Source organism: Gigantopelta aegis, chromosome 9, assembly GCF_016097555.1.
Source record: "Gigantopelta aegis isolate Gae_Host chromosome 9, Gae_host_genome, whole genome shotgun sequence".
NCBI lineage: Eukaryota > Metazoa > Mollusca > Gastropoda > Neomphalida > Peltospiridae > Gigantopelta > Gigantopelta aegis.
In genome coordinates, this window is record NC_054707.1 from 77,040,239 (window position 1) to 77,057,617 (window position 17,379).

At 42.7% G+C, this 17,379-nt stretch overlaps 1 protein-coding gene across 1 annotated transcript in view; it reads right to left on the reverse strand.

Moving 5' to 3' along the window:
• The window catches only part of LOC121382035 (relaxin receptor 1-like), a 120,338-nt gene extending 108,522 nt beyond the window's left edge, over positions 1-11,816 (reverse strand). The window contains exon 1 of the mRNA XM_041511509.1: positions 11,680-11,816. The gene's annotated coding sequence lies outside the window, so the exon portion shown is untranslated. The remainder of the gene's footprint in view (positions 1-11,679) is intronic.
• Positions 11,817-17,379: the final 5,563 nt, after the last annotated feature.

Below are 17,379 nucleotides of genomic sequence, written 5' to 3' on the forward strand. Positions count from 1 at the left end.
GTGTCGTACAATGTCCTGATGTGTCGTACAATGTCCTGATGTGTCGTACAGTGTGCGTTGATGTGTCGCACAATGTGTTGATGAGTCGTACAATGCCATGAGACGCCGAACAATGTGTTGAGGTGCCGTACAATGTCCTGATGTGCCGTACAGTGTGTTGATGTGTCGTACAGTGTGTTGATGTGTCGTACAATGTTCTGATGTGTCGTACAATGTCCTGATGTGTCGTACAGTGTGTTGATGTGTCGTACAATGTCCTGAAATGCCGTACAATGTCCTGATGTGTTGTACAATGTCCTGATGTGTCGCACAATATCCTGAGATGCCGTACAGTGTGTTGATGTGTCGTACAATGTTCTGATGTGTCGTACAATGTCCTGATGTGTCGTACAGTTGGTTGATGTGTCGTACACTGTGTTGATGTGTCGTACAATGTCCTGAGCTGTCATACAATGACCTGATGTGTAGTACAATGTCCTGATGTGACGTACAATGCCCTGCTGTGTCGTACAATATCCTGATGTGTCGTACAGTGTGTTGATGTGTCTTACAGTGTGTTGATGTGTGGTACAGTGTGTTAATGTTTCGTACAATGTCCTGAAGTGTCGTACAATGTCCTGGTGTCTCGTTCAATGTGTTGATGTGCCTTACAATGTCCTGATGTGTAGTACAATGTCCTGATGTGTCGTACAGTGTGTTGATGGGTCGTACAGTGTCTTGATCTGTCGTACAATGTCCTGCAGTGTCGTACAGTGTGTTGATGTGTCATACAATGTCCTGATGTGTAGTACAGTGTGTTGGTGTGTCGTACAGTGTGTTGATGTGTCGTACAATGTCCTGATGTGTCGTACAGTGTGCTGATGTGTTGTACAATGTCCTGATGTGTCGTACAGTGTGTTGATGTGTCTTACAGTGTGTTGCTGTGTCGTACAATGTCCTGATGTGTAGTACAATGTTCTGATGTGTCGTACAGTGTGTTGATGTGTCGTATAATGTCCTGATGTGTAGTACAATGTCCTGATGTGTCGTACAGTGTGTTGATGTGTGGTACAGTGTGTTAATATTTTGTACAATGTCCTGATGTGTCGTACAATGTCCTGATGTCTCATTCAATGTGTTGTTGTGCCATACAATGTCCTGATGTGTAGTACAATGCCCTGATGTGTCGTACAGTGTGTTGATCTGTCGTACAGTGTATTGATCTGTCGTACAATGTCCTGATGTGTCGTACAGTGTGTTGATGTGTCGTACAATGTCCTGATGTGTCGTATATTGTGTTGGTGTGTCGTATAATGTCCTGAAATGCCGTACAATGTCCTGATGTGTTGTACAATGTCCTGATGTGTCGTACAATGTGTTGATGTGTCGTACAGTGTATTGATGTGTCGTACAATGTCCTGATGTGTCGTACAGTGTGTTGATGTGTCGTACAATGTCCTGATGTGTCGTACAGTGTGTTGATGTGTCGTACATGTCCTGATGTGTCGTACAATGTCCTGATGTGTTGTACAATGTGTTGGTGTGCCGTACAATGTCCTGAAATGCCGTACAATGTCCTGATGTGTTGTACAATGTCCTGATGTGTCGTACAATGTGTTGATGTGTCGTACAGTGTATTGATGTGTCGTACAATGTCCTGATGTGTCGTACAGTGTGTTGATGTCTCGTACAATGTCCTGATGTGTCTTACAGTGTGTTGATGTGTCGTACAGTGTGTTGAAGTATCGTACAATGTCCTGATGTGTCGTACAATGTCCTGATGTGTCGTACAATATCGTTGATGTCCTGATGTGACGTACAATGTCCTGATGTGTCGTACAATGTCCTGAGTACAATGTCGTACAACTGTGTCGTCCTGATGTGTCGTACAGTGTGTTGATGTCGTACAGTGTGTTGATGTGTCGTACAGTGTGTTGATGTACAATGTCCTGAAGTGTCGTACAATGTGTTGATGTGTCGTACAATGTCCTGAGATGCCGTACATTGTGTGTGTCTGATGTGCTGTGTCGTACAATGTCCTGATGTATGTACGTACAGTGTGTTGATGTGTCGTACAATGTCCTGATGTGTCGTACAATGACCTGATGTCTCGATGTGTTGATGTCGTACAATGTCCTGATGTGTCGTAACATGTGTCGTACAGTGATGTGTCGTACAGTGTGTTGATGTCTGATGTGTCGTACAATGTCCTGATGTGTCGTACAATGTCCTGATGTGTCGTACAATGTCCTGATGTGTCGTACAGTGTGTTGATGTGTCGTACAATGTCCTGATGTGTCGTACAATGTCCTGATGTGTCGTACAGTGTGTTGATGTGTCGTACAGTGTGTTGATGTGTCGTACAATGTCCTGATGTGTCAATGTGTTGATGTGTACAATGTCCTGATGTGTAGTGATGTGTCGTACAATGTGCTGATGTGTCGTACAGTGTGTTGATGTGTCGTACAATGTCCTGAAATGCCGTACAATGTCCTGATGTGTCGTACAATGTCCTGATGTGTCGTACAATGTCCTGATGTGTCGTACAATGTGTTGATGTGTCGTACAGTGTGTTGATGTGTCGTACAATGTCCTGATGTGTCGTACAATGTCCTGATGTGTCGTACAGTGTGTTGATGTGTCGCACAATGTGTTGATGAGTCGTACAATGCCATGCGCCGAACAATGTGTTGATGTGCCGTACAATGTCCTGATGTGTCGTACAGTGTGTTGATGTGTCGTACAGTGTGTTGATGTGTCGTACAATGTCCTGATGTGTCGTACAATGTCCTGATGTGTCGTACAGTGTGTTGATGTGTCGTACAATGTCCTGAAATGCCGTACAATGTCCTGATGTGTTGTACAATGTCCTGATATGTGTCCTGAGATGTCGTACGTACTGATGTGTCGTACAATGTCCTGATGTGTGTACATGTGTCGTACAGTGTGTTGATGTGTCGTACAATGTCCTGATGTGTCGTACAATGTCCTGATGTGTCGTACAGTGTCGTCCTGATGTGTCGTACAGTGTGTGTTACATGTGTCGTACAATGTCCTGATGTGTCGTACAATGTCCTGATGTGTCGTACAATGTCCTGATGTGTCGTACAATGTCCTGATGTGTCGTACAATGTCCTGATGTGTCGTACAATGTCCTGATGTGTCGTACAGTGTGTTGATGTGTCGTACAGTGTGTTGATGTGTCGTACAATGTCCTGATGTGTCGTACAATGTCCTGATGTGTCGTACAATGTCCTGATGTGTCGTACAGTGTGTTGATGTGTCGTACAATGTCCTGATGTGTCGTACAATGTCCTGATGTGTCGTACAGTGTGTTGATGTGTCGTACAATGTCCTGATGTGTCGTACAATGTCCTGATGTGTCGTACAGTGTGTTGATGTGTCGTACAATGTCCTGATGTGTCGTACAGTGTCCTGATGTGTCGTACAGTGTGTTGATGTGTCGTACAATGTCCTGATGTGTCGTACAGTGTGTTGATGTGTCGTACAATGTCCTGATGTGTCGTACAGTGTCCTGATGTGTCGTACAATGTCCTGATGTGTCGTACAATGTCCTGATGTGTCGTACAATGTCCTGATGTGTACAGTGTGTTGATGTGTGTGTACCTGATGTCCTGATGTGTCGTACAATGTCCTGATGTGTCGTACAATGTCCTGATGTGTCGTACATGTGTGTTGATGTGTCGTACAATGTCCTGATGTGTCGTACAGTGTGTTGATGTGTCGTGTCGTACAATGTCCTGATGTGTACCTGATGTGTCGTACAATGTGTGTGTCGTACAATGTCCTGATGTGTCGTACAATGTGTTGATGTCGTACAATGTCCTGATGTGTCGTACAATGTCCTGATGTGTCGTACAATGTGTTGATGTGTCGTACAATGTGTTGATGTGTCGTACAATGTCCTGATGTGTCGTACAGTGTGTTGATGTGTCGTACATGTCCTGATGTGTCGTACTGATGTGTCGTACAGTGTCGTGTCCTGATGTGTCGTACAATGTCCTGATGTGTGTTGATGTGTACAGTGTGTTGATGTGTCGTACAATGTCGTACTGATGTGTCGTACATGTCCTGATGTGTACCCTGATGTGTCGTACAGTGTGTTGATGTGTCGTGTGATGTGTCGTACAGTGTCCTGATGTGTCGTACAGTGTGTTGATGTGTCGTACAATGTGTCGTACAATGTCCTGATGTGTCGTACAATGTCCTGATGTGTCGTACAATGTCCTGATGTGTCGTACAATGTCCTGATGTGTCGTACAATGTCCTGATGTGTCGTACAATGTCCTGATGTGTCGTACAGTGTGTTGATGTGTCGTACAATGTCCTGATGTGTCGTACAATGTCCTGATGTGTCGTACAATGTGTTGATGTGTCGTCCTGATGTGTCGTACAATGTCCTGATGTGTCGTACATGTCCTGATGTGTCGTGTCCTGATGTGTCGTACAATGTCCTGATGTGTCGTACAGTGTGTTGATGTGTCGTACAGTGTCCTGATGTGTCGTACAATGTCCTGATGTGTCGTACAATGTCCTGATGTGTCGTACAATGTGTTGATGTGTCGTACAATGTCCTGATGTGTCGTACAATGTCCTGATGTGTCGTACAGTGTGTTGATGTGTCGTACAATGTGCTGATGTGTCGTACAATGTCCTGATGTGTCGTACAATGTCCTGATGTGTCGTGTCCTGATGTGTCGTACAATGTCCTGTGTCGTACAATGTGTTGATGTGTCGTACAATGTGTTGATGTGTGTCCTGATGTGTCGTACAATGTCCTGATGTGTCGTACAGTGTGTTGATGTGTCGTACAGTGTGTTGATGTGTCGTGTCTGATGTGTACAATGTCCTGATGTGTCGTACAATGTCCTGATGTGTCGTACAGTGTGTTGATGTGTCGTACAATGTCCTGATGTGTCGTACAATGTCCTGATGTGTCGTACAATGTCCTGATGTGTCGTACAGTGTCCTGATGTGTCGTACAATGTCCTGATGTGTCGTACAATGTGTTGATGTGTCGTACAATGTCCTGATGTGTCGTACAATGTCCTGATGTGTCGTACAATGTCCTGATGTGTCGTACAATGTGTTGATGTGTCGTACAATGTCCTGATGTGTGTACAATGTACAATGTCCTGATGTGTCGTACAATGTCCTGATGTCGTACAGTGTCCTGATGTGTCGTACAGTGTGTTTGATGTCGTGATGTGTCGTACAATGTCTGATGTGTGATGTGTCGTACAATGTCCTGATGTGTCGTACAGTGTGTTGATGTGTCGTACAATGTCCTGATGTGTCGTACAATGTCCTGATGTGTCGTACAATGTCCTGATGTGTCGTACAATGTCCTGATGTGTCGTACAGTGTGTTGATGTGTCGTCCTGATGTGTCGTACAATGTCCTGATGTGTCGTACAATGTCCTGATGTGTCGTACATGTGTGTTGATGTGTCGTACAATGTCCTGATGTGTCGTACAATGTCCTGATGTGTCGTACAATGTGTTGATGTGTCGTACAATGTCCTGATGTGTCGTACAATGTCCTGATGTGTCGTACAATGTCCTGATGTGTGATGTCCTGATGTGTCGTACAATGTCCTGATGTGTCGTACAGTGTGTTGATGTGTCGTACAATGTCCTGATGTGTCGTGATGTGTCGTACAATGTCCTGATGTGTCGTGTGTCCTGATGTGTCGTACAATGTCCTGATGTGTCGTACAATGTGTACAATGTGATGTGTCGTACAATGTCCTGATGTGTCGTACAATGTCCTGATGTGTCGTACAGTGTGTTGATGTGTCGTACAATGTCCTGATGTCGTACAATGTCCTGATGTGTCGTACAATGTCCTGATGTCGTACTGATGTGTGTACAATGTACGTACATGTCCTGATGTGTCGTACAATGTCCTGATGTGTCGTGTGTCCTGATGTGTCGTACCGTGTGTCGTACAGTGTGTTGATGTGTCGTACAATGTCCTGATGTGTCGTACAATGTCCTGATGTGTCGTACAGTGTGTTGATGTGTCGTACAATGTCCTGATGTGTCGTACATGTGTTGATGTCCTGATGTGTCGTACAATGTCCTGATGTGTCGTACAGTGTCCTGATGTGTCGTACAATGTCCTGATGTGTCGTACAATGTGTTGATGTGTGTACAGTGTCCTGATGTGTCGTACAATGTGTTGAGGTCAATGTCGTACATGTCCTGATGTGTCGTACAATGTCCTGATGATGTGTCGTACAATGTGTCGTACAATGTCCTGATGTGTCGTACAGTGTGTTGATGTGTCGCGCACTCAACACATTTTATTTACGGTTATATGGCGTCAGACATATGGTTAAGGACCACACAGATTTTGAGAGGAAACCCGCTGTCGCCATTACATGGGCTACTCTTCCGATTGGCAGCAAGGGATCTTTTATTTGCGCTCCCCACAGGCAGGATAGCACAAACCATGGCCTTTGTTGAACCAGTTATGGATCACTGGTCGGTGCAAGTGGTTTACACCTACCCACTGAGCCTTGCGGAGCACTCACTCAGGGTTTGGAGTCGGTATCTGGATTAAAAATCCCATGCCTCGACTGGGATCCGAACCCAGTACCTACCAGCCTGTAGACCGATGGCCTGCCACGACGCCACCGAGGCCGGTTGCACTGGATGAGATGAGAAATATCCCAATGGGCCCACCGAAGGGGATCGATCCCAGACCGACCGTGCATCAAACGAGCGCATTACCACTGCGCTACGTCCCGCTCCAACCCACGAATGATATGCCAAAAGCGAACCCGCCTTTGGGAGCGGAGCGGAACTCTCTTTACATGCTCATATACCACTAAGGTTTCGAGCATGTCCGTCCCGGGTCCCGTCCCTGGATAGACAGGGGCCTGATGCGAGACGGATGTCTTTGGGAAAGAGGATATGAAATATGATTTGCTGCTTTTCAGTAGCAGTAGCCTATGTGGCTGCATCGGATTCCTCCTTTATTATCTATACTATACTCACGGCCAAAAGAAACTTTACAAACGAAAATAAATTTTAGAATGTGAAATCATTCATATATCCGAACGTACTCAATTGCACAAACAATCCTATAATTGTAACCTACTTTTTACAGTATATTTGAAAGAGAACGTTGCATGCTTTTCAGGTCGTGAACAAAAAATCAGAAATCACGTTTTTCACTACCTACAAAATTAAGAGAAATCGATACCAACACACAAGTCGGACCTCGGACAGGCCAAGAACGGGTAGACCACGAGTCATAACTGCGCGGGATGACCGATACCTACGAACATTACACCTACGTAATCGATTTTTGACGGTGACGTCATCAGCGGCAACGGCATTCGGCTACCATGTGAGCAGACAGACAGTGACAAGAAGATTACGTGCTGCTGGTATCAGAGCCTACAGACCGTACCGCAGGACCACATTAACAGATCAACACCGTCGGCTGCGACTACAATGGGCCAGGCAGTTGAGGCGTTGGCAGATCCGTGATAGGCGAAGGGTTCTCTTTACCGATGAGAGTAGGTTCTGCCTTTTCCGTGGGGATGGGAGAGTGAGAGTGTATCGACGCAGAGGAGAACGTACAGCCCGTTGTTGCATTAATGAAGTCGAACCTTCGGAGGTGGTAGTGTAATGGTGTGGGGAGGCATCTGTGGCAATCAGACCACCGAACTGATGGCAGTCTGAATTCTCAACGTTACAGGGATGAAGTGCTAAAACCAGTTGTGGTGCCATTGCTACAGCAGCAGCCCCAAGGTATCACATTCCAGCATGATAATGCCAGACCCCACGTTGCTCGCATTGTCCAGGACTTCCTCCATCAGAACAATGTTAACGTTTTGCCATGGCCTGCACGCTCTCCTGACATGTCACCTATCGAACATCTTTGGGACTACCTTGATCGCCAGATTCGACGGAGACAACAGCCCCCGCTCAACAGACAACAACTGCAACAATTCCTGGTTGAGGAATGGCGACGCATCCCGATTGACGTAATCAGAAGGTTGACGACGTCTATGCGAAGACGTGTGCATGCATGTATCCAAGCTCACGGTGGTCACACACATTATTAGAGTCAGTATGGAGTCTGAAATACCAAATTTTGCTAGACTTCGTTGTGTAACATTTCAATGTAAAAGTGGTTTTTGACCCCATGTGTGACTTTCACATTATTACGCCATTGTTACATGCAGCCACGTTGTTTTTGTTCCTGATTTACATTTGCTAATGAACCATTAAACTATATCACAAACAATATTATTCTTATTATTTGCCATTTCCAACCAGATTCAAATATAACACTTGTAAAGTTTCTTTTGGCCGTGAGAATACTCAAGGCCGTTTTAACAGTTTCCAATCGCTCTGACCACTTCTCTTCTTTTGATTTATACTACCGACCGCGTTCTTTGTCCTTACCGGATTTAAGTCGACTACCGTACACACATCGTGCTAAATATTGCGTACAAAGATGAATTCCATAAATTCAACAGCAATGGAAGACACCATCTTTGTCATTTAACATACAAGTGGCTATAAACACGGTGGTCGTGTATATAACCTCGGTTAATGAAGGCTGGCTACACAGCGGTCGTATTTGAGAGTGGAGGTTGTGTGGGGGAGAGGTCAGTGTAAAAACACCACAACCCATCTAAACTTTCTGCTTGTTAAGCTCGGTTTAAATCTAGTCTAGGTGCGTTTGAGCGCTCGCTTTAGGTGCTTGCGACGCAGGATCGAACCACTTCGGTGGATTCATTCAACCATTCAACTGACTGGGGCTTTCTTGTTCCAACCAGTGAACCAGAACTGGTCAAAGGCCGTGATATCTGTTTTCCTGTCTTTGGGATAGTGCATATAAAATATCCCTTGCTACTAATAGAAACATGTAGCGGGTTTCCTCTGATGACTACGAGTCAGAATGTCCAAATGTGTGACATCCAATAGCCGATAATTAATTAATCAATATGCTCTAGTGGTGTCGTAAAACAAATACAAACTAGTATTGTCATAATATCCAGTTATTAGTCGACGAACAGGTATTGACTTGCTATGAAACAAACATTCCTTTCTTTTCATTTGCTTTGAAACAGTATCCCCCAAACAGCTACTTATTAAACAAATACAAACTTTAACTTATAAATCTAGTATAGTCTTAATATCCAGTTATTAGTCAACAAACATGTATTGACTTGCTATGAAACAAACATTCCTTTCTTTTCATTTGCTTTGAAACAGTATCCCTTAAACAGCTAATTATTAAACAAATACAAACTTTATCTTCTAAATCTAGTCTAGTCATAATATCCCGTTATTAGTCGACAAACATGTATTGACTTGCTATACATCAACTATTCCTTTCTTTCTATTTGCTTTGAAACAGTATCCCTACACAGCTAATTATTTGGTGGGTGGCCTTGTATGATGGTGTCTTACGGAAGAGACTGGCACTTTACCAAACAGCAGTGGCAGGTAACGTGATCTATATGTTACATAATCATCGTGACAGGTAGACGTCGTGTATATGTTGTATATAATGATGTTGCTGTGAATTCCAGACATGCACTCTTTTTCACTGCGAAAACAGAATGCAAAAATAGACTGTTAAGTGGAAGTGCATTTTACTATTATTTAAAAATCTCATTATGGGGTCGTATCTTTCGTGAAATAACTGGGAGTTATAAAAAGAACCAAGGAACCGTATTTTAACGTATTTTCCAGCTGAAAATAAAAAGGGAACTTCAGACCTGTCGGATCCGGGGGCGGGGCGGGGGTGGGGGCTGTCCAACTCTATATAAATGTAACACTATGACTTCCTACACACAGAGACACTTTAGAGCTACCCCCACCCCCTTCCAGATATCATTTTTACATGATTGTACTTCTAATCCAAAAGAGCTCCTATTCGGATGTAGGTGACTACCCCCTCCTCATTATGGGCCTATCTGTACAAATATCGTCTGCCATTACTGACCCAACTCCCAAGTTGCTATACAAATCGCAACTCTTCAGTTATGTTTGGTCCAATAGTCGTCGATATTGATATGTGTGTCTTTGTGGATGCCAAAGGCAACCATTCACTCTGATGAGACACATGTTCCACCATAGCATACAACATGATGCATGGAGAATATTACAAAGAATCTTACTTTACAAGGAATTGTTAAAAAGCATCTTACGAGCGAGAGCTAGTTGGCTATGTTTTGAAAAAAGGGGTTATAAGATAAATGATAGCTATTAGAAGTATCTCGGCCTTAGCATGGGAAACTTTAGATGGGGTGTGGTGGCTCACACTGGGCTCCACCCCCCACCCCCACCCCCACCCCCAATATTACCGCCGTGACAAAGATGGCAATGTCCATTATCGTTGTAATTTTGGAATTCATCTTTGTACGCAATATTGAGCATGATGTGTGTACGGTAGTCCACTGGACCCGAGCGTCGAAAGATCCTTGCGAAGTGCGGCATCGGGTAAGGAAGGAAGGAAATGTTTTATTTAACGACGCACTCAACATATTTTATTCACAGGTTATATGGCGCCGGACATAATTATGGTTAAGGACCACACATATATTGAGAGAGGAAACCCGTAGTCGCCACTTCATGGGCTACTCTTTTTCGATTAGCAGTAAGGGATCTTTTATATGCACCATCCCACAGACAGGATAGTACATACCACGGTTTTTGTTACACCAGTTGTGAAGCACTGGCTGGAACGAGGAATAGCCCACTGGGCCCACCGACGCCATCGGGTAAAGGCTATCGGCAGTGCAGATGAAAAGATGAGAAGCCATCACAACGTATTATATTATAGATCTGCGAGAGGTGATGGAAAAGTTCTCAGCCTAACTAGGATGAACTTGCCCTATAGACATGTCTACCTGCTGCCTGCTGTTCAAGGTCCACATACTTCTTACAACGGTGCCACAGTGCCTGAATCCCTCTCACGAAGAAAGGTACTTCGTAAAGGTTGAAAACTCCTAAAACTGCGGAAATAACATCATTATCAATTGCATAATGCCTGCTAGCTAGTTGCTTTTTCGGGTTAGAATATTGATGGAAGGCAGACGGTGCTAGATCTGGGGAATACTGTGGGTGATCTATATAAGATGGAAGCCACTGTCATGCAGTGCAGCCATAACGGCCACCGATGAATCGCCAGAGGTACTTGTTGTGATGGAACTGCACACGATTCGTGAAACCTTCGTCAGGGTGTTCTGAATTCTTTCTTGCGAAATGCCTACTTCACCGACCGTATATTGAGTGGTTAGCCGTCGGTTATGCATACCCATTTCCCTTTACTAGTTCAGTCAATAACGTTTTGACAACTCTTCGTATCATCAAAAATCGGGTTAAAGAGAATTTTTAATTTCTTTTCTAACTAAATACAAAAACGTATTTGCTGGAATTTGTGGTTGTTTTTTATAGCATGTACAGCATGCTTGTAAACAGAATATTGCTTCAAACGATTAATACCGTATCCTGAAAGTCGTTTGGCCCGTCCCTGCCGCACTACTAACTTAACAGAGGAAACGCATTTTAGCGTAATATTCCAAAACTGCATCCATTATCATGATTATGTATAAATTGTATCCTTATTTTTGTGTTGATATCCAAATAAATATTCAAACACTATGTCTAAAACATAAAGTTTGCTAAGTGTAACAACGCTTACCTGTTAAAGTGATGGATTTCGGCTTTCCGGGCGATATGCAACTTTGGCGCTGGAGATAAATTTAAACGCAGCAAGAATAAAGTTTCTATGCTGTAATAGAAATATTATTCAATTATTATATAATGACTACAATCTCCGACGTCGCATGATAGTTTGTGTCCAGGTCTATTAATGTAACCTTTTCAAAATGGTATTAGGCACTACGTGATGTAAAACACTACTAGAATGTTATGGCTTGTGTACGAAATGCTGCGAAATATTGAAATTAGAAATAAACCACTGTCCACATCAGTCGAAATTTATCAAATTGAAAGTATTTGCTGTCAGATTTAAGATTTTTATATTATTTTAGGCATCTGGGGCCTAATTCACAAAGGTCTCTTAGGCTCTGCTAGACAACAAAGCATCCTGTTTGCAAGTCTTTTAGCATTGCACTGCGAGATCGCAACCATGCGAGAGTTTAGTGAATTAGTCCCGTTTCATAACTGTGTCGATGTGGCTAATTTCGCTGTTGCTGTTTGGTGTTGTTTCAGTATTATTAAATCTGTTTACATGAACTGTATTTTGACACTGGAACATGCATTGTGCTTCTCAATAATAAAGTATGTCTGCACAATTATACCGACCGACTGGGGCACTTAGACTAGCCAATTAGTTAGTGAGTCAGTCTACCTACTCATGAATGAATTAGTGAGTCAGCTTGTATCCTTGACTAGCCGTGTCTTTCTTTGTGTCTACTCTCTCTCTCTCTCTCTCTCTCTCTCTCTCTCTCTCTCTCTCTCTCTCTCTCTCTCTCTCTCTCTCTCTCTCATTGGCCGTGTATATGGTCACTACTGTGTTAAGAAACAAAGATGGCGGCTTCCATTATAGTTGTATTTATGGAATTCATGTTTTATTTGTACGCAATATTTAGCTCAATGTCTGTACGGTAGACGACAGGACTTGAGCGCAAAACGAATCTTTGCAAAATGTGACATTGGGTAAGTACAAAGAAGGCTGTCGGCAGTGTAGATGAAAAGAGGAGAAGTTATCAGAACAATCAGAAACCTTTACAAATTGTATTTTATTATAGATTAGTTTCATTGGTTTATCTTCCACATTGCATAAACTGAATTATTCATAATCGTTAACTAGTTATTTCATGGTAAAATACTTTCTGTAGTGGATACCGTTTTATCGTTATACCATTAATTCTCCTTTTTTATATACCGTAACATTTGCTTTATAATGTTCCTGCATAAAACAATAGTTTACTGAGAGCGGTCTGTGTTCCATCTCCGGCAGGCGAGTGCTGCATGTTTATCAGTCACTGAACCTAAACACGTCTATAACATGTAGACGATATAAAGGCCATTAAATATGTGTTTACCTAGATACAATGGCGAATCTTTCTTAAAGGTACATACCCGTGTCGGTTAGGCGGTGGTTAATTCATCAGGTTGAAGGTTGGGTTCGAAACTCAAACACACATCTATATATAACAGGTAGACGATATTTGTTTTTTCCTTTTCATACCTAGTGGCATTTAGGGCAGCGACGAAGTTCCTCCACGCCGGTCTATCCCTTGCCAATATCTCGATGGTGCCTCAACTGTGTCCTGTCTCCTTCATCTCTATTTCCACTGTTCGGCGCCATGTTGTTTTCGGATGTCCTCTCTTTCTTTTCCATTCAGGGGTCCAGCACACTGCAGTTCTGGTGATAGATGTACAACAGGTAGACGATATAAAGGCCATTAAATATATGTTTACCGAGATACAATGGGAAATCTTTCTTAAAGGTACAACGCTCGTGTCGACTGGCCAGGTTGAAGGTTGCAACCCAAACATACAACATTAACAGGTAGACGATATAAAAGTCATTAAATATGTGTTTACATAGATACAATGGCGAATCTTTCTTGAAGGTTCATATAGAGTGGACGCGGCGCGTGCGTGCGGTCCGACTGTTGTGTCTGATGCGTCTGTGGCTCGCGTTTCAGGCACATACACTATATACGATTATTTCATTGCTGCTGGCTGCAAGCGTTTTGTAGACGTACGCATCCAGTACAGATACTCTCATTGATACTAATGTATTTCGATCATGTTACAAGCCAGCCATTCCAGCTAACGTTTCGCTGACGTTCGTGTACTATTTGATTGGTTCCCGACGTGGCCATTTTGGTTTACCGTGAAGCACATAAACCAGTCTAGTGGACGTTTTTCTGCTCGGTCTGGCTGAACTCATCCCGGCATATATGCAATTCGCGAAAGGTTTCAGTGAGGGGTTCTAGACATAAATCGTTCATGGCAGATTCTAAACTTAAATCTTTAATGGCAGGTTCTAGACTTAAATCGTTAATGACATCACAATCATACATGTTGATGTCTCAAGACTTTGATAGGCCCGAATGAACGAAGCCTAGGTGTGTGTTTTTTTTCTCTTAAATCGGAACTGTTTAAGCATAGTATATGTATGTAGATGTGTGTAAGATTAAAACAGGCTTCGTAACTTTGGCCATAAACGTTTTGTAAGCACGGGACCTGATGCCAGGATATTAATAACAGTTCAGCATCCATTTTGGTTGTATTGCCACATTAATTTTATAAACTGTATATGTATATATTCCTTCCATGCCGTTGTGCAACGGCCCGAGTATAATTAAATTATTGTCTTGTCTTGTCTTGTCTTGTCTTGTCTGCTGATGAATTGACCCAAATGACAACGCATCACGTGATTCCAAAAATCTTCTTTTTGTCTTTGCCATGTTAGACCAAGTATCACAGTTATTATAATGATGCGACATCTAATAGTCACTGATTGGCAATTTGTGATGGGATATCTCTACAAGAACATCACTTTCCTTTTCTCAGTAGTCAATAGCGCGTTTCTTCTTACCTAGTTCTTCAATTCATGCTTTTCACATTTTAACCTTTGAGAGGCATCTCACATTGTAACCGTTGAGAGGCATCTTACATTGTAACCGTTGAGAGGCATCTCACATTGTAACCGTTGGAAGCCATCTCACATTGTAACCGTTGAGAGGCATCTCACATTGTAACCGTTGAGAGGCATCTCACATTGTAACCGTTGTGAGGCATCTCACATTGTAACCGTTGAGAGGCATCTCACATTGTAACCGTTGAGAGCCATCTCACATTGTAACCGTTGAGAGGCATCTCACATTGTAACCGCTGTGAGGCATCTCACATTGTAACCGTTGAGAGGCATCTCACATTGTAACCGCTGAAAGGCATCTCACATTGTAAGACCAGCATCTCACATTGTAAGACCGGCCTCGGTGGCGTCGTGGTAGGCCATCGGTCTACAGGCTGGTAGGTACTGGGTTCGGATCCCAGTCGAGGCATGGGATTTTTAATCCAGATACCGACTCCAAACCTTGAGTGAGTGCTCCGCAAGGCTCAATTGGTAGGTGTAAACCACTTGCACCGACCAGTGATCCATAACTGGTTCAACAAAGGTCATGGTTTGTACTATCCTGTCTGTGGGAAGCGCAAATAAAAGATCCCTTGCTGCTAATCGGAAGAGTAGCCCATGTAGTGGCGACAGCGGGTTTCCTCTCAAAATTTGTGTGGTCCTTAACCATATGTCTGACGCCATATAACCGTAAATAAACTGTGTTGAGTGCGTCGTTAAATAAAACATTTCTTTCTTTTTCTTTCTGACATTGTAAACTGTTGAGAGGCATCTCACATTGTAACCGTGGCGACTATGTTCCTTGGTGGATCCGGGGTGGTGGTGTTATCTAGAAATGTACACTCCCTCCAGTCGCTGCATCTGCCCAAATTATTACATCATGGTCAGGATATTCTTTGACATGCCCATATCCCATGCTTGAGTCTGGTTCAGAGCAGGTCGCGATTAGCTGAATGTACAGAGCATTTTATGATCAATAATTTACTAAAAACATTTACAAAAAAAATACATCCGGAAACTACCCTTTTTAGTGGAACCCTCCCCCCTAAAAAAAACCATACATCCGCCACCTGATGTTTCATAGAACAAACCATGCGTATTGTGAATATTGTATATTTTACAACTGTTACACGATAGCCTTGGCGGATGATTGGCAGCCCAAGTGCTTTGTGTCAAAACGCCAATTCGTGGGTCGTTTTTTACAAACAGCAGCCGAGCCCACTTCTTAAAGACAGGTTGTCAAGTTAAATATTCACTATCGAGTAAACGACAATCGTGTATTCGTAAACGCTTGCATAATGACCTTTATCTGATGGCTCTAGTGTATACATTATACAGTTACAGTATTGGTGGCCTAACAAAAAGCAGAGCGGCATTTATTGGCTGTATGGGGCGGAACGTAGCTCAGTGGTAAAGCGCTCGCCTGATGCGCGGTCGGTGTTGGATCGATTCCCGTCGGTGGGCCCATTGGGCGATTTCTCGTTCCAGCAAATGCACCACGACTGGTATATCAAAGGTCGCGGTATGTGCTATCATATCTGTGGGATGATGCATATAAAAGATCCCTTGCTACTAAGACTATATGTCAAAATTACCAAATGTCTTGACATCCAATAGCCGATGATTAATAAATCAATGTGCTCTAGTGGTGTCGTTAAACAAAACAAAAATTTACTTTATTAGCTATATCGTGATTTTATCATTTGAAATAAATATACGGGAATATTTCATTGCATTTGAATACCAATACCTACAAATATATATTAATAATACAATTATGTAACTTTTCATACATTTATCTTTTTATTTATCTTGGATTAACGTTAAATTGCAATGGTAAATTATCCCTGTCCCAAGTCAGACCCCCGATCCTATATGGACACGTTAAACCAGTTACTAAGCTAAGCAATGGTAAAGCATGAGTCATATCCTTAAAGTATGTAATAATCTATCACTTAATAAGGAAAACATTTACATGTTTTTGATACTTTGATCTAGTGTTTGAAATTATAGTTGTGAATTATGGGGTTTTGACCCAGCTCATGATGTAGAAAAAGGTTTTTGTAAAATAATATTGAATGTGGAAAAGGGTACAATGAAAAAAGAAGGAAATGTTTTATTTAACGACGCACGCAACATATTTTATTTACGGTTATATGGCGTCAGACATATGGTTAAGGACCACACAGATTTTGAGAGGAAACCCGCTGCCGCCACTACATGAGCTACTCTTTCCGATTAGCAGCAAGGGATCTTTTATTTGCGCTTCCCACAGGCAGGATAGCACAAACCGTGGCCTTTGTTGAACCAGTTATGGATCACTGGTCGGTGCAAGTGGTTTACACCTACCCATTGAGCCTTGCGGAGCACTCACTCAGAGTTCGGAGTCGGTATCTGGATTAAAAATCCCATGCCTCGACTGGGATCCGAACCCAGTACCTACCAGCCTGTAGACCGATGACCTAACCACTATGCCACCGAGGCCGGTAGGGTACAATGAATGCAGCTGTCTTAACATAATTAGGAAGATGTAGTACGTAAAGTAAGAATTGTTAAATATTGATTGAAGCTTTTAGAGACGAAGAATTGTATCTTGAAATCGATATATTATGATGGTATGTTAGAAAGCTAGAAGTCTTTTAACTGGCTACACCATGTAAAACATTTATTATTTTCTTTAGGATTTGGAGATGTATGGTTTAATCAGCAAGTTGATAATCATGTAATATTTATAAACAAAGTTAAAATGCTCTTGTCAGATCGCTGTATTCAAGAAATTGTTCA